Source organism: Schistocerca nitens, chromosome 8 (genome assembly GCF_023898315.1).
Source record: "Schistocerca nitens isolate TAMUIC-IGC-003100 chromosome 8, iqSchNite1.1, whole genome shotgun sequence".
Taxonomy (NCBI): Eukaryota; Metazoa; Arthropoda; class Insecta; order Orthoptera; family Acrididae; genus Schistocerca; species Schistocerca nitens.
The window spans coordinates 444703057-444729827 of NC_064621.1; the positions used below are offsets into that span (position 1 = coordinate 444703057).

The 26771-nt window shown below is 44.6% G+C and overlaps 1 protein-coding gene across 1 annotated transcript in view; it reads left to right on the forward strand.

Annotated features, from left to right (window-relative positions):
* The first annotated feature begins 284 nt into the window (after positions 1 to 284).
* LOC126198978 (ras association domain-containing protein 10-like) overlaps positions 285 to 26771 on the forward strand; it is a 1181222-nt gene continuing 1154735 nt past the window's right edge. Inside the window, exon 1 of the mRNA XM_049935642.1 lies at positions 285 to 432. The gene's annotated coding sequence lies outside the window, so the exon portion shown is untranslated. The remainder of the gene's footprint in view (positions 433 to 26771) is intronic.

A 26771-nucleotide genomic window follows, 5' to 3' on the forward strand; every position in this document is an offset into this window, starting at 1 on the left:
ATGACATCGTAGTCGACGAGAGATCGTACCTTAGCTGCCCTTCCTTCCTTTGCCCTGTGAGACGGTCGAGACCTATGTCGCTTGCAGTGTAAAGCACTGCCGATTGCGTGCCTATGGCGGTTTACGGTAGGTGGACGAGAAGCACGGCGAGGCAGACCTGGCCCGCTGTGCCGCCCCCCCCCCCCCCTCCCCCGTACCAGCTCTAGACTGGGCGCCGAGCAGCGAGCGGGCGCTCCGCGCGGCGCGGCGGGCCCCGGCCCCTCAGTCGCTTCGCGGACCGCGCGCGCTACGGACGTGTTCGCCCCAGCGCCAGCGCCAGCGCAGTGCGTTCTGTGTCCGCTCCGCGCCGCGTGTGTTTCCTCGTGCTCTGCTGTGCCACTCTCCGCCGTGTTTACCTACTCTCGGCCGCCCCGAGGAGGACCGCCGCGCTCGGTGAGTACTCACTCTGGCTCGCTGCCACCGGGGCGTCTTCCTGTTTTGTTTACTAGCAGTGCGCGGCAACAGGTGCTAAAAGCTCGCCGCGTGCCCGGCGAGCGTCGTCTACATGTCGTCCTTCGCTGTGTTTCCTTCGGCGACAGCGTTGCGTGTGCTGCAGGGGAACCCCTTAATAGCTCAAAACTGTTGGTTTGTGGAAGTGGACATGGTACGGAAAAAACAAGCGTGTGTTTACAATTATAAACGATAGTGCAATACTGGTTTGGTGACTGATGTGTAGCGTAGCCTGAGGTCTAGGTTACATTGAAAGGTGGCGATTTGGTTGTGATTTGGCGAAAACAACGAATGTGAATGCCAAACAGAGGTTATGGCAAGAGAGGGTTGTGCAACCTAATGTTTACATTCGCGACATATTTAACGCGCTTTTCCGGATTAAACCCAATTTTAGTTCTTAAAAAGTGAAACAGCAAGGTAATTTCTTCGAAACGATATCAGATAATGGGAAAGTCTCCGACGGGTGTTTTGGTGAATAATACGTACACGTATGTATGGCACAGAAACTGCGAGAAATATTCCGTTTCTGTAACTCCAGCTTGTGTAAATGGAATGGGACTGCGGCTGGTCCAAGACTTGAAGAAAATATATACCAACAGCCGTACTTTTATTTAACAATTTTATTTATCTACCAGTTGTGGTGCCTCATTAGCACTATCTTCAGGACCCTATATACGAAACTTGGTAAATCGTCTAGTCGGTAGTTCTATTATACGGACCACTAAATCCAACCGTATTTCGTAGACTTCTACAAAATTCTCGGTCACATCTCTAACGACAACTGCCAGCCTAAGCCTTCCCAACAGTTGTCGTTAGAGTTGCGAAGGGTCAACGTCAACCGAGAAGTTTTTAGAAGTCTACGGAAACTAGCTGGATATAGCGGTCCCTACAATAACAAAAACGACCATATGAGTTACGCAGTTTCGTGTTTATGAGCCTGAAGATGATGCCAATGAGACGCTGAAACCGGTAGCTACATAAAATTATTAGATAAAATTAAGACTGTTGATATCTATTTTCTTCAGACGAAAACTGTTTTTCATTGATGGCTGAACCATTGCTTCTTCAATTACGCTTCGAACCTAACAAAGAAAATCACTGTAGACTTTGTTAGTGACCCAGAATGAATGACCGAGTGAAATGGTGTAGTGGGTAAGAATTAAGAGTAGTATTCCGGTGGTTCACTGCCACGCTGATTTTAGTTTTTAAGTGGTTTCTGCGACAAGGTCACGGCCGCCTTCCTCCTCCAACCTTGACCGAGTTAGTACTCAGTGGTTCGGTCAACAACTTTCTATCGTATCGCGAGAGTTATCCAAACATTCTAGAGTTATTGGAGCTGTCAGAAAAGATACATATAACTGCCAGTCGTTTTAAATACAAAATATCTACTCATCAGGTTTAATCACATAACAATCAGTCACTATTAGAGTTTTATACAGTTATTAAGTCGTCTTGAGATTAAACTGTGATAGAGATGCACGTTATCTACATCATAGCATTTAGAGGGTTACACATGGAAAATCCAAACTCCATCAACAAAATTTCGGAGATTATTTACGGATATTCTGTGAGTGTATTAGCTCGTTACATAGTAATATAAGTATGATTTTTTTGGTTTGTTACAATTGCCTTAGTTTCTGTGGAAATATAACGGTGAAAAAGCCTATACTATGAGATCAAGGGAGGATCTGGTTTGTCATAGGCTCCCAAGTACAGATTCAAATGTACTCTGACGGGCCTGAAGGAACAGCTCTGAATATGGTCGTTGCGCCGCTCTCCCGTATCGTTAACTGAATCCGTGAGCGAGACGAATATCGGCCATCTCTTCATCGGTAAATCTATTCTGACTGTTGTGTATCACTGTTAAACCTACAACTAACACCGCCGGTAAAATAAACCCGAGATGGCACCTAGCGGTACTGTACACAAGCCTGAGGACGAAGCGTACAGTGGGCGTTATTGCTGTCAGCTCCAAGTACGGTGAGTGACTGGAACATACACATCGCATATCGGCAACGTTTGTCACTGTTGTGCATATACAGAATGTTTCAGAAGTGATGCTCAATATTCAGGGCCCTGAGAGGAATGATCATTCGAAATAAAAAAGTAAGCATGGGCTCTAAAATGCATACCTTGAGAGCTATGAGCAAGCAATTCTTGATCTTCGATACTGTGAAACAAATCTCTTCTACTGCAAGGTTTTTGCATTCCACATTTTGGGAAGTGGTAGTATGGACCAAAACAAGAAAAAATGGCTCTGAGCACTATGGGACTTAACATCTATGGTCATCAGTCCCCTAGAACTTAGAACTACTTAAACCCAACTAACCGAAGGACGTCATACAACACCCAGCCATCACGAGGCAGAGAAAATCCCTGACCCCGCCGGGAATCGAATCCGGGAACCCGGGCGCGGGAAGCGAGAACGCTACCGCACGACCACGAGCTGCGGACAACAAGGAAAAAAAATGTCCAGTAAACATCTGCTCTAAAATGCATACCTTAAAAGTTATGAGCATTTGTTCATTAGAAGAGTTGTATTTCAAAGTAATGAAGATGAACGAGTGCTCATAGCTCTTAAAGTATGTGTTTTAGAGCAGATGTTTGCTGGACATTTTTTCTTGTTTTGGTCCATGCTACCACTTCCCAATACTACCAATTCTGCACAAAAAACTGATGTGCATACAGATCCCTGTGAAAGCGCCTGTGCGTTCAGTCAAGATTCAAATATTGTTTCTACTACACTGGTGAATTACTTTCGTTTGGGCTGTCTGGATTTCTCTCTCGTCCCTTCAAGCCAATTATAGGAACTTCTTTCAAGGCCAGTGAAAACTACTTTTGCATCAGTCATACAATGTAGGCTTTCACTTTTGGTGTTAACTTCACTCAAAAGTTCTGGACTGACAGGCCGTGGTCGAAATGTAAAACTTCCCCCTAACGTATCGCCTCTGGCTGCGGGAGATATACTTGGAAGTGAAGCGGCCAACTTCAAACAGAACTCGAAGGAGCGCCGAATATATCTACAAAAATTCTGTGAGACGAGCGTCATATCGAAAACATCGCATCATCATGCGATCATATATAGAGAGACACTATTGAGATTTATGAACACCGTACTAATTTTAACACAAAAGAGAAAGGTGTCAAATTATATAAAATGTGGACGTCTCCTTTGCACCGACAAGTTGACGATCGACTGCTTTCAATCGAGAACATTGGCACTACCAGTGATGATCTTCGCTTAGCCGGCGTCACGTGATGGACTGTGGTGCCCTCTACGCTGCCTATATGCTCGGCGCTCCCTCGAGCTCTGACTGCAGTTTGCTGCTTCACCTCCGATGATGTCTCCCGCAGCCGGATACGAAACGTTAGAGGAATGTTTTACATATCGACTACGCCCTGTCAACCTGGAAGTTTTAATCGAAGTATGTGTGCGTCCTTCTGCGATTGAATCTACACTTTTTCTGTATGGACCATTTAAAGGAGCCATATCGTTTTAGGAGTGCGTCGTTGCTATTGTTGCCCCATTAAGAAGATGCTTGTATATTCAAATACGACTGAACAACTTCCCTCGCTGTTCTTGTTGTAGGACGAGTTTTCGCAAGTTACTTTACGTAACTGCTGGTCACATTTTACTTAGGCTCCCACACAACCTGTTCGTCAGCATGAAGTTAGACTCCTTATTTAGTCTGTTCGCTGAAGTCATATGGATACTGTCTGGTAGCGCAGTATTGTGTCAAACAACTTTTGGGTTTACGACCGCTCGATTTTGACCTTATTGACTGTACTTTAAGTTACAGGCACTATGGCGTTTAATCGGTCACTGACAAATCCTCCTGTAGACATGTATGTATACAACACGACACTACGAAATGAATTCATCGACATCTGTAATTATTCTCTGATTTGGTTGAGGCCCAAAACCGTATTCTTTGGTACGTTTCCAGTACCAGACTACGTATTTAGTAGCATTGAGACGGGTGCGTGATCACGGCACCAAGACCCTCCCTTGGATGCCCTTACCTTTTTAAGCAATGTCTGGATACGCAGATGCCTTTCCAGCCTCGTTAGCTCTGCTGGCTGATGCAAATAGACGGTAACCGGGACGGTCGGCAGTTCGAGACCTTCTACGGACTGGCGTGAGACCTAACCTGCCACTAAGCGTCGTCTTTCAGGTGCACCGTACTCCAGTGATTTTATATCCACGAGGATTGTCACATGTCAGATGCTGTAGTGACGTATCACATATCACTGACAATGAAAAGAAAAGGCTATTTTTAATTAGTTTAATACCGGTATTTCAGTATTTTGGGTGCTGGCGGAAGAGGTTTAGTGGTGCTGTGTCTTTGCCTTAGTGTTTATAGTGAAAGATGCTTCGTGGGATAAAAACAATGCAAAGATGCTAAACGCAGCTAGTAGAATACAAGTCGTGGAAGACATTATCACTTCCTTAAATCTGGATTCGTACGGTGTAGAGGTAATGGCGTACCGACGTGTCATCTAAACTTTACTGTGTTTTAGCAACAAGCGCCTTTTCTGTTTAATGTCGTATGACATGACACGATAAGCTGATGGTGATCTATTCTTTAGATGGAGACTTAAAGATCGGTGGCCTTCATTTAGGGGTGTAAACCATATTAGATTCTCTCTTCATTTCATACTCAGTCTTACGTGGTGTACGAAGTTCTCATTCCAGACATTAAAATGACACACAGACGTGCTAAACATTTCTCTGTTAGTAGGAAGGAAGGGAACGATAACCCACACCCACTAAACAACAATGTGGGGTACCTTCACGAGTATAACTGTTGCCGGCCGGAGTGACCGAGCGGTTCTAGGTGCTTCAGTCTGGAACCGCCCGAGCGCTATGGTCGCAGGTTCGAATCCTGCCTCGGACATGGATGTGTGTGATGTTCTTAGGTTAGTTAGGTTTAAGTAGTTCTAAGTTCTAGGGGACTGATGACCTCAGATGTTGTCCCATAGTGCTCAGAGCCATTTGAACCATTTATAACTATTACGGTTTTTGACTTCATGCCAAATCGAAAAGAAATGAAAGAAAACAGCACTTGGATATTTATTCTGTTTTACGTGAATAATGCAGAAAATAATAAAAAGCAATGCTTATATAAAATATTAGGAGACGTTTTCTGTGGATATCACTACCTTCAACTTATAGAAAAATATAAGCTGCACGCATGCTTTTACCAAAGAATGTAAAGATTTATCTTTCATTTCGAATATATATTTATTTCCTCTTTTCTTTTATTAGGAAGTGACTGTCTGAAAAAGCAAAAAAATGGTTCAAATGGCTCTGAGCACTATGGGACTTAACATCTATGGTCATCAGTCCCCTAGAACTTAGAATTACTTAAACCTAACTAACCTAAGGACGGCACACAACACCCAGTCATCACGAGGCAGAGAAAATCCCTGACCCCGCCGGGAATCGAACCCGGAAACCAGGGCGTGGGAAGCGAGAACGCTACCGCACGACCTCTGAAAAAGCAACAGGATCTATCGTAAACACAATGTATGGGATGGAAGCAGGCATACGATATGAACATAGAGATCATTCCGACAGGAAACCACCAGAAAATGAGCTATTTCTTCATTTTTCTCCGAGGGCCATCTGTTTCAAGTCGCAGTATGTGCGTTAACCGAACCGTGAGATCATGCGATATTTGGCCTCCGAATAATTGCTTGTAGGTTCCGTTAAGGTCGAACTGTACAAAGTGACAAAACAAGTGGGAAATGGTTTTGCTGCGTTTCAATAGTAGTTAAAGAATCACCTGGTCACAAACTCATAAAAGCAAATCAGCCTCTGTCTACACGAGCTGTAACCTGTGGCTTGCTAGTATATGAACCGTGTGAGAAGCTGACAGTAAAAGATAATAGACTGTTATCTGTTAGTTTATTATGTGTTGCACAGTTTAAATCCCTGACCTTTACGGATAGTTGTTTCTCAGAAGTCGTTACGGAAATATCACTTCCTTACGCGATGTTTTCGCTTCAGGACGGCCCTTACTTTTGCGTTCCTTTCCCTACACAACTCGTAACTTGTGATGACGGGTGATCCTCTACGCCCTCTGCATTGTTCGTCTTCAGAAGGAACTGCGTCGTTCGACTGTAGCTGGTATGCCCATATTTCGTGTTCTGATCGTATGCTAAGCTAGAAATGGTCAGCTCTTATCTATGTACAGTTGAATTAGGAAGAGGTTACGTGAGTGGTGTACAGTCGTGGCGCAGATGCTCAAGGTAACAGCAGAAACGCGCTGGTTTGTTTATAACGTGTCTGTTAGTCTGGTGACGGTGGCCGCACCGAATACAGCCCGCAGTGCAGCGGCGCGAGCGACGGCCTTCGAGATGAGTAACGAGCGTGACGAAGTCGCATTTCGACTGTGGACCCGGCACCGCCTTCACCTGCACTTCCTACGGGTCTGCTCGAGTTACTTTTTACTTTTGTGGCGCTGCAGTCGGCTGTGAGTCACTGGGTGTGGAAGTGCGGCGTCGTTGCGTATTCAGCTGCAAACTCTCAGTGCTTTGTAGCCGATTGTTATTCGGAACGGTGACAAACGGCAGTAAACTAGGGCTAAATGAAGTGGAGCATTAACTGAGACATTCTGTTTACGCTGTCCGTGGTCCTTCATTCATCTTGACACGAACGGTTACTTCATAACTGAGGTACTAGTGACTATTGGAATCAGATTCTTACATATCCCACCAAGTTTCAAGTCATGTAACGCATAACAACTATTACGTTTTCTTATCTCTCTCTATAGACATGAATATTCCAGTATCTGGTGACCTGTATGGTGTTTGAAAGTATTACTGAAAAGATTGAAGGAGACCTTTCGGCATTCTTTTTACGTCTTTATCACACTTCCGTCTTCTTTTGCATTTACCGAATTTCTTTTCCGCTCCCTCTTTTGGGAAAAAAGTAAATTTTTAACCTGTGTCCAGTGACGCAGTTTCTTTATCAAAACCGAGTTTACGAATTCGGTTCACCTACTTCGTTCCCAAAATGATTGATAGTGTGCGTACTAAGGTGACAAATGTCATGGGACAACGAAATACGCATATATAGATGGCTTCAGTACCGCATACACAAGGTACAAAAGGGCAGTGCATTGCCAGGCGATTCATGTGGAAAGGTTTTCGACGTGATTTTGGGCACTCGGTGGGAAATAACAGAGTTTGAACGCGGAATGATCGTTGGAGCTAGGCGCATCGGACATTCCATTTAGGAAATCGTCAGGGAAATCAATATTCCGAGACCCATAGAGTCAAGAGTGTGCCGAGAGTAGCGTATTTCAGGCATTACCTCTCACCACGGGCAACGCAGTTGCGAGAGCAGCGGCGTTTGCGTAGAATTGTCAGTGCTAACAGACAAGCAACAATGCGTGAAATAACCGCAGAAATCAATGTATGATTTATGACTAATGTATCCGTTACCACAGTGCGACGAAATCTGGTGTTAACAATCGACGCGAGTGCCTTTGCTAACAGCACGCCATCGTCTGCAGCGCCTCTCCTCGTCTCGTGACTATATCGGTCGGACCCTAGAAGACAGGAAAACCGTGGCCTGGTCTGATCAGTCCCGATTTCAGTTGCTAAGGGTTGATGATAGGGTTCGAACTTGGCCCAGACCCCACGAAGTCATGGACTCAGCCGCGCGGGATTAGCCGAGCGATCTAAGGCGCTGCAATCATAGACTGTGCGGCTGATCCCGGCGGAGGTTCGAGTCCTCCCTCGGGCATGGGTGTGTGTGTTTGTCCTTAGGATAATTTAAATTAAGTAGTGTATAAGCTTAGGGACTGATGACTTTAGCAGTTAAGTCCCATAAGATTTCACACACATTTTGAACATGGACTCAGGTTGTGGACAAGGCACTGTGCAAGCTGGTGGTGGCTCCATAATAATTTGGGTTGTGTTTACGTAGGATGGATTACGGCCTCTTGTCCAACTGAAACGATCGTTGGCTTGAAATGGTTATTTACCAAGGAAAATCGTCAGTACGCCGTATGTTTTGAAAAGTTATTTTTTGGGTAATCAGATATATCGATACTTTCATAACTGGAGCCGTTAATATAAGGATTTCGTGAATTCGTTCTTGGAGTGTTTACTTCTAAGGCTTGACAACAACTTGTCGTCTGTTCATGGAATTGGTAGGGTCCTGAAGGGGACGTTAAAGAGATGCCGAAACTGGTTGTCTATATAAAATAACTGCTCAAAACATACGGATGTTTGGCGATTTTCCTTGGTATAAATTCTATCGGGCGCTGCCCCGTAACCACAGTGGATCAACAGAGATCTCTATTTGCGACACTGAGAATACCACGAATGAAGAACGCGAGCTGAATTTTGCGTGATCAATGTATTTTGAATCAGTGCTGGTTTACATGGATATGGACGTATGTAGAGAGCACGTATGAGCAATAAATAAATCTGTGTTTGCTGCGTAAAGTGTGTCAGGTCCAAAAATATTTTTTTGAGAAATTGCAATTTAAAACAGTTAAAGGATATGGCAAATCGAATTTTTGAATAAAATAATAAAGAAGTTAATATTTAATATTATTTCTTACAATGGCACTATTTTTCGTTTCTTCCTTTATTTTTTAACTTTTACTACTCATTACGAGACGTGCACAAGAGAATTTGGACTTCACACACCTTACGAAGCAAACACAAAAACGTAAAGAATGTTTTGTATTTTCCGAAAAATACGGTAACTACATGGAACAATGTGTCATTTCCCAACAGTATTGTAATAATAATAATAATAGTAATAATAATATATTGATGATACGATAATAATGGAAATTACAAACCCGTTTTTTAATATGGTGCGCATTTGTAAATGTCATTACAGTCGAGGTGCCTATTCTTAATAAGCTACTGAAAAAAACACTTTGCTACTGCGTATTCCGCTGTAGTCGCGGGTTCTGCTGCTGAACTTGCGCCTGTAGTCCAGCACATAGGCAACCGGCACGATGTTTCCGTGCGGCAATGACTGCACCATTAGGGTAAATTTAGAGAGAAATCCATGTCCGTCCGTCGATGACCTTTTGTACGAAACGATCAGTGGCAATCTCGAGGAAACTCCTTTTACTATAATTCGTAGAATTACAGATCATAATACAAAACTACACACGTAATTTTTGTAGATGTCCTGGGTATCATTTTTCCTGACGAAAGTATAAAGTACATCAATTATCTATTGAAGGTGGAGCCTTATTTACGATATGAGTTTGAGAAAACTGTATTATTTCATTTTTTCCTGCACCACTGCAACACCAGGCTAATTCGTGCTGGCAGTTAAATGTGTGCAAAGTCATAGCACTGAAGGAGGAAAAGGCCGATTGTATTTGTAGGGAATCTTTAAAATATTTATAGGATATAGTTTTGAAGATGAATGTACAACTGATTGTCTGACTTTTTAAAAAGTATGCGTAACTTCTCTGTGCCGCAAATCGGTTTTAATATAATAAATAGTGGTATAAATCGTGTAGAAACGAACTGGAGCTAGCCGTCCGTATAATGTGGCACCCGAATGCATTCATTTGAGGGGTATAACTATTCATTACGCTATAAACACACACTACTCGTTGTTAACACAATACGAAACAATACTTTGGAATTTACCGATGAGCAATTTTGTTTGTTAAATTGTTAGGTTGATGTTACCTTGTAATTCATCTTAATACAAATAAAACAAGCTCCTTCCACTTCTTGTTGCGCATTATTCTTAAATATAATATGGACTTTCACCACGTAGTGTGCCCAGTTTTAAATGTTTAAATGTGTATTCTCTTTCCATCACTTATAGAACATCCCAGATCTTCCTGCCGTTGGGTCAGTAGTTGAGATCGGTTTTTGGGATTCTTGTGTAGGCTATCTTCATGTTGTAGCCATTTTACTGTAATAAAGGTTGCAATTCAGGTTTATGTAGGACACCTTTATTTCTTTTTGTTGTCCCATTTTGTGTAGCCTGCTGTTTGGTTTATAAAATACATCTCGTTGGTTACTAGTCTGCTCTTGTCATTTATATAAAGTCCACACCTCGGTACCATAACGACGGATAGACTTTTCCAATACATATGTGCGTCTTTGTTCGTACGATATTGAATTTATTACATCGTTTAGCACTACTGGAGATATTAAATTTCACCATGGTTAGGCAAATCTTTCAGAGTACCACGGAAATAAGCCAGGACGTTAATTTCAACATTCTCTTTGACCTAGCATGATCCTTTCTTCTACATCTTCATAATTTGTGTGCTTTGAACGCTGGCATCTTCAAATCGTTCATAGGGCTGTATCATTACGTTTCCAGTTTCGTAACTGTGCTTGAACGAGAGTCTTGTTGTAAAATGAATTATGATATCCAGTCTGTCTCAGACAACAGATGGACGAAGCTAGTACTGGAGTGGAGTCCGAGAGAGCACCGGAGGCCTAGAGGAAGACCACCAGACAGATGGGACAAAGACATCAAGATGATCGCTGGTAACACCTGGCAGAGAACTGCCCAAGACCATCCCACTTGGAGAAGACTTCTGAAAGCCTACCTGAATCCACAACTCGAAGAGGCCACATCATCTAATGATTGAATTGGCTGCTGCTGCTGCTGCTGATGATGATGATCCAATCTGTCTCACCGCGTAATGCAATCGAACTCGTCCCTACCTGCAGGCGGTTCGAATTTTTTTCATTAAGAAGCTGATCAGGTGGACAGGAGTTAAACAATGACAAAGGTTATCATTAAAATATATCTTACAGCAGACAAATTTTACACAGCCAAGAGCGGCTTTCATAAAAGTGTGGTTGGAGCCAAGGACTCACCGCAGACAACCTTAAGCAAAACAGTGACCTTTAAAGGGTAACAAGCATTATTAGTAAATTACAAACCAAGCAGTGGTCACAAAGTGGGAGATAACGTACCGGTACTCCAGAAGCCAAATTTAACCTTTACACTGTAGGTTCTGTTTGGGAATGAGATTGATCATTGTACTCTTGAGATTTCGATCGAAGCGAAAAAAGGGGAGTCTTTGTGATGTCTTCTTACCAGATGACGATATCGAAGGTGGTTTACAGCATCCACATGGCTGCAACAAAGCTCCTGGTCAAAAGAGTTGCTGGCGCTGCGTTAAAACAGTGGCGCTTTATGGCAGCCTCAATCACGCGTCTCTGTCCAAAGTAATGAACAGTGTATACTGTAACGGTACTCTAGGCGGCAGGTGCTTCGAGTCAAATGCTATAATTGGGACGTCTTTCGAGTGTCGAGCCGCAGATGTCCGAACGAGGAAATTGGGCTGAGAGTGCTGCGTCTCGGGAAGACCGGTACGCAATAAGCTTCCGCCCTCAAACTGTAGGTCTGCCAATTTCTAAGAGAGGCACCGGTCGAGTTCTGCCAGCTAGGACACAGAAAGCAGAAATGCCCTCTTGCCTTAGAGGTTTCTCGTCATGTCTTGGCGCCAACCGACGTGAAGGGAAATAAATGTTTTCTTTATCAAGACACCTCCTTTAAGAAGGAGGCGACGTTCGAATTTTCAATACATACTAACAATTGTCGCCATTTTGGAGAAATGGCCATGTTTTCTCATGATAATCGTACAATAGATCAGCTTCTGGGATACGGTTCTGCAGTATGTAAGGAATCGACTATCTTAGTCTCTTTACTCTCCAATTTTGTTTGACGCGGAAATATGAATGTAATTTTATACATACATAGGAATAAAACTGCTATTTAACAATGAAATTGTGGTAGCGTAGGAGATAGTTCCGACAGATATTAGCAAGGGCTCTCTGCAATAACCAAAGATGAACAGGAGGCGCTCCTGAAGAATACGCCTCCCCTCTGCTCATAGCAGTGCCCTCACGCTGAGGTCAACATAATGTAGAGTTAGCAACAGCTCTGCCCAATTCGAGACCTCAGCTACAGCAGCATCACCGTGTAGGACGTGACAGTTAAAGGTTCAGATCGACATATACCTTTGTAACTTCTAAACATTGTTCACCGAGAGAACAGTTTATTAATTAGTGCATCATGTGATGCTTTGCCAGTCAATGACAGCTATGAATTACCAAATACACCAATGACAAAGAGGTGTGTCAAAGTTAAGTAAATCTTTTATTCATTTGTATAATAAAATGAACTAAAAGTTCATTTTTTTTAGTGTGACGACCTTCTCCCATAGCAGGCAAAGTACCTACTGTTGTGGTCGGACGAAAATAGTTCGCCAGGTCAAAACAGAAATAAAGCAGGGTGTTGGATAAAACGTTCAGTTATCTTTACGCATCAGATTCGGATAAAATCTCCAATTCGGATAAAATCCCAAGCTTCCGATGGTTATACCTGGTTTGACTGTAGCCGAAGTGACCAATAAAGACAATGAGACATCTACAAGAAGGTAAAACTTTAATAAGTATATTCACAACATGTACTCTTAATAGTAATTGGGATATAAACAACGATTTGCAGCTCCTGATACAATCCGATAAGTCACCGACACGTAGGAATACTTAATGGCATTGTGATACGTCCTAATTACCTCACTGCACTCTCCTGGCCTGAAGTTGGTATGAGTCTGTAAATTCACTGAGCCTGGTGTGGAACCTTTGAGTGTGGCTGCTTAAAAAGAGGCGCCAGTCAATCAGAGTCACAGGCAGTGAGGTCAAGAGAATCCATGGCCCTAGGGTGGCGAATTTTCGTCGAGCCAGTGAGCGATGGAAGAGAGAGATCGCCTGATGGGATAGTTAAATATATTATCTCCCGCGTAACTGCGCGCTGCACACTGAGTGGGGTCGGCGAGGATACCGTCAATACCGCAGCCTCTCTCATGGCCAGAGTCTAAGTCATAACATTACGTCGACGCTGACGAGGTAACAAAGATGCGGTGTCGTTCAACCGAGCCTGGAGCATCAACACACAACATGACATCCATTCTACGATTCAGTAACTAATCAGACGGTCAGAGTCGTAAAAAGGTAGAGAATTTGACCAGTTTCCCGGCCACCCAGGAAAATTAAAGGAAACGCGACCTGTTAAAAATGAGTACCACTGATTTATAATATACCTTGCGAGTGTGATGGAAGTCATTTGCAGCAGTCTATACGGACTGTTTCCGGTCCCTGTGTTGAGTATCAGCCTAATATTAAATAGGGAATTTCGAAAACGCGGCTGTGGACGGACACAGCCAGTCAAATAAACACAGGATTATGTTTGAACGATCGAGAATTCTTGCTCACGAAACGAACTATTGGGCATCTGTGGTACTGGAATCAATTTAAATTAGAATATATGATACTAACTTTTTCCGACTCGCTAGACGGGGGGTCAACGCGACAGATTCCCATGTGAGGGACCCAGATTCGATTTTCGATACTGCCAGGAATTTTTCCCTGGTGAGAGGACTGAACTGGGGTGCTCTCAGCCTCGTGATGCCAAGTGAAGAGCTACCTGATTGAGAGAGGCAGCGGATCCAAGATCTGAAACGTCGACAACGGCCGAGAGTGCGGTGTGCTGACCCCATGCAACTCCATTCCGCATCTGATGATGAATGACTGGGGACACACGGCGGTCGTCGACCGTCTCGTGGTCTTCATGACCTGCTCGTGGGGATTCCTCTTTTTCCTTTTGGAACTACCTTTAATTGGGACACCGGCTGTGCACTTAGCAATTCATGGAAGCGTGTACTTATACAAAAAGAGCAGAGACGACGAGTTTCCGTAATTCACCGCCTGATCTAGGCAGTGGTGCTGCAGGCAACGCTGAACAGTAAGCGCAGATGAATTCAGTGGCGCAAAGGGGGGTTCACCTGAGTACAGTTGTCCATCTCTGTGACGTTGTCCAGCCAATTAGATCTTCATACATACCATGCCACCGTACGGTGTGGGGTACTTTGTATGCTAGTTTCACTTCCCACTTTCCTGTTCCAGTGCGTGTGGTTCGCAAGATGAACGACTGCTGGCAAGCCTGTTTGTGGACACCAGTCACTCTGATTTTATCTTCATTGAGATCCCAATGATGTGCAGTCCCACACTTTGTGCTTGTCTGGATCTTTCAGGAAGTTCGGCTCCAGTTCCAACAGGCGAGGCGTCCGTGCTGGCTCAGATGAGTTTTCAGCAGCAGACAAGGAGACAATACCTCAATCTGTTTTTAAGACGTATGGGGACAGCTGAGTGGCCGGTAACCACTTTCGCCTTCCGCCCAGAGATTCGCGACCCTGCCACTGTTCGCAAATCAACTTCAGGTAATGTCGGCGGTCCGAATCGGGAGGCGTGGCGCTCGAGGGATTCCAGACGATACTAGAGGCTCTGTAGTAGCCAAAGCATTCACCTCACGTGTGCGAAAGCCACCGCAGCCCATGGAAGCTTGTGGACCATGGCCAGTGGCAATTTCCTTTGCATCCATACATAACATGGACAGTCCATATCCATCTTTAATCAATAAACAAGCAACAGAAAACAAGCTCTGGTGTGTCTCACACTGCGCTGGAGGCAGTACTAACAGCCAAATTCAATAAAATGAAAAGCGCGAGCTGCTATACGAACACAAGCTCACTGGAGACAAGTGCACACCACACAGGCAGAGAACGAACTGCCGTCCTCTGGCCAAAACAAAAGAAACAATGGAAAAAGACGGAACCTTGGCAGCTGCACGACCGTCACACGTCGCCCCGGACGACAGTGGTGGAGGCAGCCATAGAAAGCTTGTGATTTTATGCGAATCTGATATGGTCAGCTAAACAATGTTGACTGGATTTGCTCTTTAAAATTCCGAAGGTAACAGGCGTAAATACAAGGAGCGAAAGGCTATTCACAACTTGTTCACAAACCAAATGGCATTTAAGAGGGTCGAGGACATGAAAAGGTAGCAGTGATTGGTTAGGGATGGAGACAGCCTTGTAGCCTATCCTCGATGTTATTCAATATGTACAACAAGCAAGCAGTAAAAGAAACCAAAGAAAAGTTTGGTTTAGCAATTAATGTTCAGGAAGAAGAAATAAAAAGTTTGTGGTTTGCCGATGACATTGTAATTCTGTTAGAGATAGCAAGGGACTTTAAAGAAGAGTTGAACGGAATGGAGTGTCTTGAGAGGTGTATATAAGATGAACATCAACAAAAGCCAAAGAAGGGTAATAGAATGTAATCGAATTAAAGCAGGCGATGCTGAAAGAATTCGATTAGCAAACTGGACATTAAAAGCAGTAGATGCGTTTTACAACTTGGACAGTAAAGTAGACTGACAAGAAAAGTGGTTTTGAAAAAGAGAAATTTTTTAACATCGAATATAAATTTAAGTTTTAGGTAGTCTTTTCTGAATGTATTTAGTATGGAGTGTAGCCATGTATGAAGGTGAAACGTGGGCGATAAACAGTTTAAGCAAGAAGAGAATAGAATCTCTTGAAACATTGTGCTGGGTAGATCACGTAACTACGTACTGAACAGAACTGAGGGAAAAGAAATTTGTGGCACAAACTGACTAAAAGAAGGAACCAGCTAACAGAAGACGTTCTGAGACATAAAGGGATCGCCAGTATAATGTTGGATGGAAGTGTGTGTGTGTGGACGGGGGGGGGGGGGGGGGGAGGGCGTAAACACTGTAGAGAGAGATCAAGAGACCCAAGAGATGAATACAGTAAGCAGACTGCGAAGGATGTGAGTTGCAATAGTTATTCGGAAATGAAGAGGCTTGCACAGGATATAGTAGCAGGGAGGGCTGCATCAGCCCACTGTTCGGACTGAAGACTACCACCACAACAACAAGAAGTTACCATAACTTTTATTCAATGACTCCATCGCCAAAGACTTCTAAGCCAAACCAGGGTTGCACCTTCAGGTACAGACGCCACTCTAACGTTGTGATACCGGTGGTACTATTGAAGGACCATACATCAACTGTTCGCGATTAATTTATCAAGAACGCATACTTTCAGCTGAAGAAGGCCATATTGTAAAGTTTGCAAACAACAGTATTAACTGTAACGAGGGCATCAATATTCTGTAGGAAAAATAAATCTCATATTAATTAATTGTGGCCTCTTCCTTTGTTATTTGACCTCCGCGAGCAGTCGTGAAAACGTTTCGGTGCGTGGCGAGGCTGGCTCGAATTGTAGTGTCACAGTTTGACGAACAACCTTTCACCCTATAGCACCTCAACTCATCTGCTGTATCACTCTGTTTTAATACGATAGACAATGTGTGGAAGTATCTGGAACATAGGGTGAAACGTAGCAATGAACGTCCCCGCAGTTTTATTATTTAGGGAATCTGATCATCAATAGTAGCTTCAGAAGGGAATGGCATACCTGCAGGCAATTGTGTTTCTCCATCCTCGCCGGATTAAGCCCTTATCGAGGCAAGAGGTGGTGTCATACGGTTTAACGTTATGTCTCCTTGGAATAGACGGGGGGCGGGGGCGGGGGGGGGGGGAACAAACTTTTTGTCGGGATTGCTTAACTTCAGTGACACGCTCGGAGGTTGCCAGCTCGGTAGGTCGCGCACTGCCGTCCACGGAGATGGCCGGTGGCCTTCCAGACACCTGTCTGCGCAAAGCAGGATGCAGTCACCTTCCATAAGCGAGGATCGAGCGCGGGAAAACGGAGCGCTCCCGCCGCCTTATGCGGCTCCGGAATGCGATCAGCAAGAGCGCGCTCCGTCCGTGCACAATGTCGCTAATCGGCCTGATTAACGCGCGGCTCTTTCCGTTACCGCGAATTACAACGCGCTGCATCTGGAGTTAATCACAGGTGCGCACATCGGACAGGAATGGCACTTACGCATACCGATGTGCTGCCGAGTTACACCGGTTAACCCTCATTAAGGACGCTTGGGAAGGGTGATTTCTCTCTCCACAAGGACCGTTGTTTTAGCTTCCCCATCCACGCCAGCACTTGGTAAACCGGTAGGAAGGTGGTAAACCTTAGAGACCATTTCGCTGTCCGTCAACATCAGACCGTAAAAATTCTATGGCAGTTGTAACCGCTCAGTGTCATTCAATACGATCACGGCGACACCCCTCGTGGTGTCACTCGCCTTCATACATGGCAGTGGACGTTTGAAAATTCGTGACGCTAGCTCAATGGTCGTCAATTGATTTAAATGTATTTCCCGGCTGACTCTTAATTCAATTATTGCCACGGGGGTGAGGAGAAAGAACACATCCTGGTGGTACCAGCATTATGCGTATTTAGATGTTCGATTAATCTGAATGGTTTGCAATGTTCCAGCGGTTCTATTCGAACTCTATGCTGATGTACCGACAAGGACCATTTTCGCAGATAAACATGCAAGTACGTAATGGATATTCAGTTTCTCAATATAGTTCGTCGCACTCACACATTACACATCCGCTGTAAGAAAAATTTCATGCATTTACATTTTTGGTGTCCCACAATATTGGTTGGCTAAATATTATGACGATACGTTGCATACAACTTCCACAGATATTGTTTATCATGTAGTCAAGACTATGTAATGAAGCCAAAATCGTGGATAAAATTGAAATGTAGTTTGTTTATTAACACTTCTCTTTTCACTAATTAAATATGAAATATGAATCGGGATTGGAGGTGATGATCCTATCCTTCTTTTTTAGTATTTTAGGTCCCCGTTCATTAATATCTGGTAGTTAATAAGCGAACTATTTTTTATGCTCGCGCGTTGTTTGTCTCAGCTACCCCCGCAACCGTCCAAGGATAAGATTCTATTAATGTTCCGCGCACACGCGTTTCACCATTTTATAAAATGCAGAATTACGTAAACTATAGCTTTCCGTTGCGCACAACTTTCGTGGGTTCCACAACCGTAATAGTTTCCCAAGATTATTTTTCCCAACCAACACAAAGTTCGAATTATGTTGTCGAATTTATTTTCACTTCACCCGACAATAAACGTCTCTGATCACTTCGTCACACGTACTGTATTTTAAACGTGCTTGAAGAGTCTTTAAATAATCTCCTTAACGAATTTCGCAGTCACGTACCACTTTTTCATCGACTAGCCCGATCGCTATAACTGAAGGTAGAGAGCTCAATAATGTTTTACATGTTTTTTATATTTATTAAAAAACAAACACGCCCCCATATCTTTCTGTCCCGCTTGGTCTTTGCTACTTTGCTTTTTATTACTTTTCATTATATTGCTTCTTAGTAATACTGTGCAGTTATTAAAGTTTCGTATTACTTTCCCCTTTTTAATTCTTCCCCGATTTTAATTAATATGATGCTAATTGACACGCCTGCCTGCAGAGTACCGTTATACAGTTCACACTCGAGAAGCGAACCTTGGCAACAGTTGCGCGAACCCCTCCTTCTCATCCTGGACATCGTCCTAGTGGAGGTGATTTGCCTTTGCCTGGCGCCAATATATTATCAAGTCGTAACAGAGAAACAGTCTGGATCGCGGTAAATTATCTATTTTTAAGTTCAGCAGCTGGTTTCAGGCTGTATGACTGTCTTCAGATCAGAGGCTCCGATGATGGGGCCGAGCGGTTCTAGGCGCTTCAGTCCGGAACTGCGCGACTGCTGTGGTCGCAGGTTCGAATCCTGCCTCGGGCGTGGGTGTTTGTGATGTCCTTAGGTTATTTAGGTTTAAGTAGTTCTAAGTTCTACGGGGCTGATGACTTCAGATGTTGTCACATAGTGCTCAGAGCCATTGGAACCATTTTTGAGCCACTGAACGCAATTTCATTAAGAAAGTCGTTGTCAGTCTGTATTTTGTTAAACATTTCTACACGAAACATGGTTCGTTTTCCTTTGTCACTGTCTCTTAAAGTTTACAACAGTTTCAATTTGTAGGGTTTGAATGACAGGCGTTCCCGTTATACCTTCCACGCTGTAACACTAGGCACATTCAATTCTAAGCTGGCACATTTTGTTGATTTACCCGGAATACGAATGTAAGACTGCTGAACTTTTTGAATTGTTGCGTCAGAGACTGCTGACCGGGCATCCTATGTGATACACAGCCTTTGTCGGCGATACGATTCTACCAATTAATAACAGTTTGTCTTTGAGGTGATGGCTTGCGATATTTACTCCTGAAGTGTCTCTGTATTAGCGATTTGAATCATGAAACCATGAAATCACTGCGCACACTCTGCACTGTTATATGAGTCCAAGACGGCTGTTGGAATAAAAAAAATGTATCTGAGCACTATGCGACTTAACTTCTGAGGTCATCAGTCGCCTAGAACTTAAAACTAATTAAACCTAACAAACGTAAGGACATCACACATATCCATGCCCGAGGCAGGATTCGAACCCGCGACCGTAGCGGTCGCTCGGCTCCAGACTGTAGCGCCTAGAACCGCACGGCCACTCCGGCCGGCCTCTTGGAATAACTCATTCACACATGCCACCTAGCGAAAACGTCGGAAACTAACAGTGTTAGGTGGGAATAAAACTTGGCGTTATACTGCATTCCATGCTGTATCAAACTTTGCTGTAAGTTATTTACTCTTTCCGCAGTTAAAGGTAACTTTTATGTAACTGATTTATAAACAACCTGTATGTGCATGTAGAGGGTTCATTCCACTGTAGGGAAGAAGGAGAAACGTCAGCGACGAGTTGAACAGATGAAGGCTCCTGAGATTCTAACAACAAGTCAGTAGGTGGGACTACCACCACAACCGATTAGTCTACGTCCACCGGTCGCCGTGGGCCACATAGCTCCGTCTCTTGCCCACATCCGCGATTTTCTGGTCGAACTGAATTACATGGCCGAGGATCTACCGGCGACGAGGACGCCGAGCACGAGAGATTACTACCGCATCTATCAGGCACGACAACCCCGTAACAACGTCGAACAACAACATCCAACCATCCGCTGGATCAGAATGTGGCGAGCAGTCCACACCCTATACATGCCCACGTACGCTCGTTCCCTGTGGTATATGGTGGTGAACGGCAAATTAGCCACACGCCAGCGCCTCCATTCCATCCATCTCAACGACGACCCCTTGTGTCCGCCCTGTGCCGCCGTCAATTCGGATGCGCACCGCCTGACATGTGCTGTGACAGGCAGATGCTGCGATCTTGTACAATGTATGCTGGCGCTTCTGTTGCGACGACAGCCAGAGTCTGTCGCGCCAGACGAACACCTAAACACAGATACCACTTACTTACCCACTACAAGAACGAACGCCGTCATCTGGCTGAAGGGCACGGTGCTGTATTAAATTTTGCAAGCCGCTCCCGAAAGCGCTCTGGACTTGTGAGTCCACCTGACAACGACTTATGAGGCGTTCCGCCACCGTGCATTGTACCGCACACGACTATCAAACTATTTAGGCGCATTATTCGAGGATCCTCGTGCCCATTGGGGAGTTCCGAGTACTAGAAGGCACACATAAAAATGATTCACGGCACAGGTTTGATCCTCAGAGCAAACGATTTAGAGGGAGTCCCCCTTACATTCATTACGCGAAGACGACTCGGAAGCTACTGGTGGCGGTAGTAGAAATATACCGGGTGATCAAAAAGTCAGTATAAATTTGAAAACTGAATAAATCACGGAATAATGTAGATAGAGAGTTACAAATTGACACACATGCTTGGAATGACATGGGGTTTTATTAGAACAAAAGAAAAAAAATAGAAAAGTTCAAAATATGTCCGACAGATGGCGTTTCATCTGATCCGAATAGCAATAATTAGCATAACAAAGTAACACAAAGCAAAGATGATGTTCTTTACAGGAAATGCTCAATATGTCCACCATCATTCCTCAACAATAGCTGTAGTCGAGGAATAATGTTGTGAACAGCACTGTAAAGCATGTCCGGAGTTATGGTGAGGCATTGGCGTCGGATGTTGTCTTTCAGCATCTCTAGAGATGTCGGTCAATCACGATACACTTGCGACTTCAGGTAACCCCAAAGCCAATAATCTCACGGACTGAGGTCTGGAGACCTGGGAGGCCAAGCATGACGAAAGTGGCGGCTAAGCACACGATCATCACCAAACGACGCGCGCTAGAGGTCTTTCGCGCGCCATCTGTCGGACATTTTGTGAACTTTTTTTTTGGTTCTAATAAAACCCCATGTCATTCCAAGCATGTGTGTCAATTTTTACCTCTCTATCTACATTATTCCGTGGTTTATTAAGTTTTCAAATTTATACTGACTTTTTGATCTCCCTGTATATAGATGTATACTTACGAATAAGTGAAACTGATCCAATAAAGTTCACTAGATCCTATCGAACCCCTTTCCTTTCCTTGGCGCTGGGAGGGCGGGAACGGGACATTGAGGCCAGGTCTCGGAAGACGATCCCTGCGCTCTTTGCCCCCAACCCTTCTCTCAGGGCCTTACACAAAAAAAGAGCGGAAAATAAGGTGGACGACTGGCGTGTGCATTAGCATGTGGTCATTTTTTAATTATTTTTTAAAATTTTCTTTTTATGTTCACTGGTGTTTGCAAGTTCTGCTTTATGAGAAATATTTCTATCCTTAACCCGACAGTTGTCATACAACCTCTTGTCACGTAATATGGACAAGTGGTTTCATTTCGCCACGAAAACCGCGAAAGAAGTGCGTGCCGAAAGTGTGTTCGCTTTCCTATTAATCTGGCTTGCCTGTTCACGCCACACGGCATACCTAATGAATTCCGCGCGCTGTGTGTGGGAGGCGGTCGTAATAAAGCGACTGGACAGCGTGTGCCGAGAACATTTCAGCGAATGATGTCCTCGGGGAATGAGAGAAGGCAGTGCTGCTTAATTTCTCGGGTTGCGACTACAATTCGAGTCGGCGTTGCCCCGTGCGGTGTCCTGCTCGCGTTAATGGAAAGGCGTGTTGGGCGGCAGTGGGCTTATCTGCGCAACGCGAACCGGTCCTCGCCCCCTCGCGGTGCCTTTAGCTCCGCTGATTGGAAGCGCAGGTCGCGGGCCCGTGTGTGGTGTGGCGCGGAGCGGAGCGGCGTGGCGGGCCCGTGACTCACTACCGGCTACACGGCCAGCGCGCACGCCCAGCGCCTAGGCCTTCTCCAAACACTGCGCGCGCGTCCTATCGCACTTAGGACTAACCTCTACGTCTACGTCTACACTCCGCAAACCATCTTTGCGTGTATGGCGGAGGCTACTTCTTAGACCATCCCTTTCCTGCTCCAGTTGGGAATGAAGACTATTGGTGAACCTCTGTTTGAATTTCCTATTTTATCTCCGTGGCCTTCCCGTGAAATACATGTTGTAAGAAGCAAAATGTTGTTTTACTCCTCTGGGAAGGTAAGGTCCCGGAATATTAAAAGTACACCATGAGACGTGCTCAAAATGACTCTGAGCACTGTGGGGCTTAACTTCTCAGGTCATCAGTCCCCTAGAACTTAGAACTACTTAAACCTAACTATCCTAAGGACATCACACACATCCATGCAAGAGGCAGGATTCGAACATGCGACCGTAGCGGTCGCGCGGTTCCAGACTGTAGCTCCTAGAACCGCTCGGCCACCCCGGCCGGCTGAAACGTGCTACTTGCGTCCAATATTACGACAGGAAGCAGTAGGGCCATAATTACCAAACATAAACAGCTTGTCTTAAACAAAGTTTATTAGCTTGCACAACGTAAATACAATAAAACTCATCAATTTAACAAGCACAATAAAATATTTTCTTAAACCCCTGTTTAGTGTGGGTTTAGGCCTCTTAGAGGCTGTCAGGACCAGATCTTTAGCTTATGGCACATAATGGAGAAGTGTTATGAGTGGAACAGGGAATTGTATCTATGCTTTATAGATCTAGAAAAGGCATATGACCGGGTTCCTAGGAGGAAGTTATTCTCTGTTCTACGAAATTATGGAATAGGAGGCAAACTTTTGCAAGCAATTAAAGGTCTTTACATGGATAGTCAGGCAGCAGTTAGAGCTGACGGTAAATTGAGTTCATTGAGTTCATGGATCAGAGTAGTTTCAGGGGTAAGACAAGGCTGCAACCTGTCTCCACTGTTGTTCATATTATTTATGGATCATATGTTGAAAACAATAGACTGGCTGGGTGAGATTAAGATATGTGAACACAAAATAAGCAGTCTTGCATATGCGGATGACTAAGTTGTGATGGCAGATTCGATTGAAAGTTTGCAAAGTAATATTTCAGAGCTAGATCAGAAATGTAAGGACTATGGTATGAAGATTAGCATCTCCAAAACGAAAGTAATGTCAGTGGGATAGAAATATAAACGGATTGAGTGCCAAATAGGAGGAACAAAGTTAGAACAGGTGGACGGTTTCAAGTACTTAGGATGCATATTCTCACAGGATGGCAACATAGAAAAAGAACTGGAAGCGAGGTGTAGCAAAGCTAACGCAGTGAGCGCTAAGCTAAAGTATACTCTCTTCTGCAAGAAGGAAGTCAGTACCAAGACTAAGTTATCTGTCCACCGTTCAATCTTTCGACCAACTTTGTTGTATGGGAGCGAAAGCAGGGTGGATTCAGGTTACCTTATCATCAAGGTTGAGGTTACGGATATGAAAGCAGCTAGGATGATTGCAGGTACTAGTAGATGGGAACAATGGCAGGAGGGTGTCCACAATGAGGAAATCAAAGAAAAACTGGGAATGAACTCTATAGATGTAGCAGTCAGGGCGAACAGGCTTAGATGGTGGGGTCATGTTACACGCATGGGAGAAGCAAGGTTACCCAAGAGACTCATGGGTTCAGCAGTAGAGGGTAGGAGGAGTCGGGGCAGACCAAGGAGAAGTTACCTGGATTCGGTTAAGAATGATTTTGAAGTAATAGGTTTAACATCAGAAGAGGCACCAATGTTAGCACTGAATAGGGGATCATGGAGGAATTTCATAAGGGGGCTATGCTCCAGACTGAAGGCTGAAAGGCATAATCAGTCTTAAATGATGATGATGAAACCCCTGTTGAAATTGGCATAACAAATACATGAAACATTAACAAAATTTCTGTTGATATAAATAATACAATCAAGACCTGCCAAACTCTGAACCCTCAAGACTATCGTGTACAGTGACTTCTCTTTTGCCATATAAATTCATACCAAGGTATAACATTAAGGCATAACATAATGCACACAAGTAACAATAAGGCAACTTCTAAGCTTGAACGCTCGGCAAAGAAAACATCAGGCACACGAACTTCCGAATAAGGAATAATCCAGTTGATGCCAGTACAGGTAGGCGTTAATTAAATAACAAACAATTAATAAGAAAACAGCACCTCGGCAACTAAACAATCCCTGAGAACATACGCAAATGAAACCCTCCTTTACGCTGTGGCCGAGGGGTTCTAGGCCCTAAGTACTAGGTCATCAGTCTCCTAAACTTGGAACTACTTAAACCTAATTACCCTAAGACATCACAGACATCCATGCCCGAGGCAGGATTCGAGCCTGCGACCGTAGCAGCAGCGCGGTTCCGGACTGAAGCGTCTAGAACCTCTCGGTCACAGCGGCCGGCGCGATGCTAGAGAGCGTCCAAGTCCCAGCCGGCGCGCCTGCCACTATACCACTCCTTCGGCAGCAAAAAAAATGGTTCAAATGGCTCTGAGCACTATGGGACTTAACATCTGTGGTCATCAGTCCCCTAGAACTTAGAACTACTTAAACCTAACTAACCTAAGGATATCACACACATCCATGCCCGAGGCAGGATTCGAACCTGCGACCGTAGCAGTCGCGCGGTTCCGGACTGAGCGCCTTAACCGCGAGACCACCGCGGTCGGCCCTTCGGCAGCAAGCGTGACTGTAGGTTGACGGACCATAGGCGGAACGTCTCCCAATGTTGTTTGTAGCTCAGTGATTGTCACTGATTGCTACGATCGGCAATGGAGAAGATGGAGCTAGCTGCTGCACTGACATGCTTTGGCTTCCATGAATGCGATGCCCTGTTGCCTCAGTGGATGACATTCTCGGACACAGCTTTCCATCAGCAGTTTTTTCTTTTCTTTTGGAAGACTAAAATCTCCAGCGTCTTCGGTACACAGGAGAAAAATAACCTGCGAACGAAAACCAGCGTCCGAAACCGTCGTCCGCCGAAACAACAGATTATCGCAACAGATTCATGACCATCAGCCGCGTTCTCTGAGCAGCGAACAACATCTCGAGACAATCCACCTACTGTCCGTCAGCGAACAAAGTCACGTTTGTTGCCGAAGGGGTGTCCCAGTGGCAGACACCGGCTTCTATAACTTCGACACTCTTCGTTGCCGTTAGAGGATTTTCCGGACACGGGTTCTTGTCCCCAATTTGTTTCTCAAGACAACGTCTGCAGCCCATCGAAGTCTGTGGGTATAGTTTTGTAATAACCCATATATCGTGAAAGTAATGCTTCCAAAACACTCCCTTGGGTTACGCTTGAAGCTACATGGGTTGTAATGACATCAGGTGAAATACGAAAATTTGAGAATTATTTAATTTTTAAATTTGTTTAATTTTATTTGATTTTAGTTTTACCGACGGCTTTGCCCGTACACACATATCAGACATATTGCACATATCTCCTCCCTCCTTCTTGCTGTTCATCTCTGTCCCCTCCTCCTACCTTTCTTGAATATTGGTGTGATCTGTGCAACTTTCCAGTCTTTAGGTACGGATCTTTCGTCGAGCGAACGGTTGTATATGATTGTTAAGTATGAAACTAATGCATCAGCATACTCCGAAAGGAACCTAATTGGTATACAGTCTCCTCCCTGTCTTTCCATCTCGTCTTTCTCACACCTGTTTGTCCACCTCCTCCTCCTCCTGCTCCTGCTCCTCCCCCCCCTCCTCTCTCTCTCTCTCTCTCTGTTCATCTCTCCTCCCCCTTCACTCTATGTCCATCTCTTCCTTCTCCCTGTCTCTCTGTCGATCTCTTCCCCCCCCCCTTCTCTATCCATCCCTTTCACCTCTCCTCTCTCTGTCCATCTCTTCCTCCTTCTCTTCCTCCCCCCCTCTCTCTCTCTCTGTCCATCCCTTCCTCACCCTCTCCCTGTGCATCTCGTCCCCCGTCGGAGGTTCGAGTCCTCCCTGGGTCATGGGTGTGTGTGTTGTCCTTAGCGTAAGTTAGTTTAAGTTAGATTAAGTAGTGTGTAAGCTTAGGGATCGATGACCTCAGCAGTTTGGTCCCATAAGATCACATCACAAATTTCCAATTTCCATCCCCACTAACTATCCATCTCCTCCTCCCCTCTCTCGCAGATGTGCCCCTCCCCAGCTACACGTCTGGAACACATTAAGATACTACCCACGCAACAGGCCAGGCGTGCAGTGCAAACTAGATGTCAAGCGTCGCCAGCTCTATAGGAACTAATTTGAAGATCGATTAATCTTAGCTTGTCATGCGGATG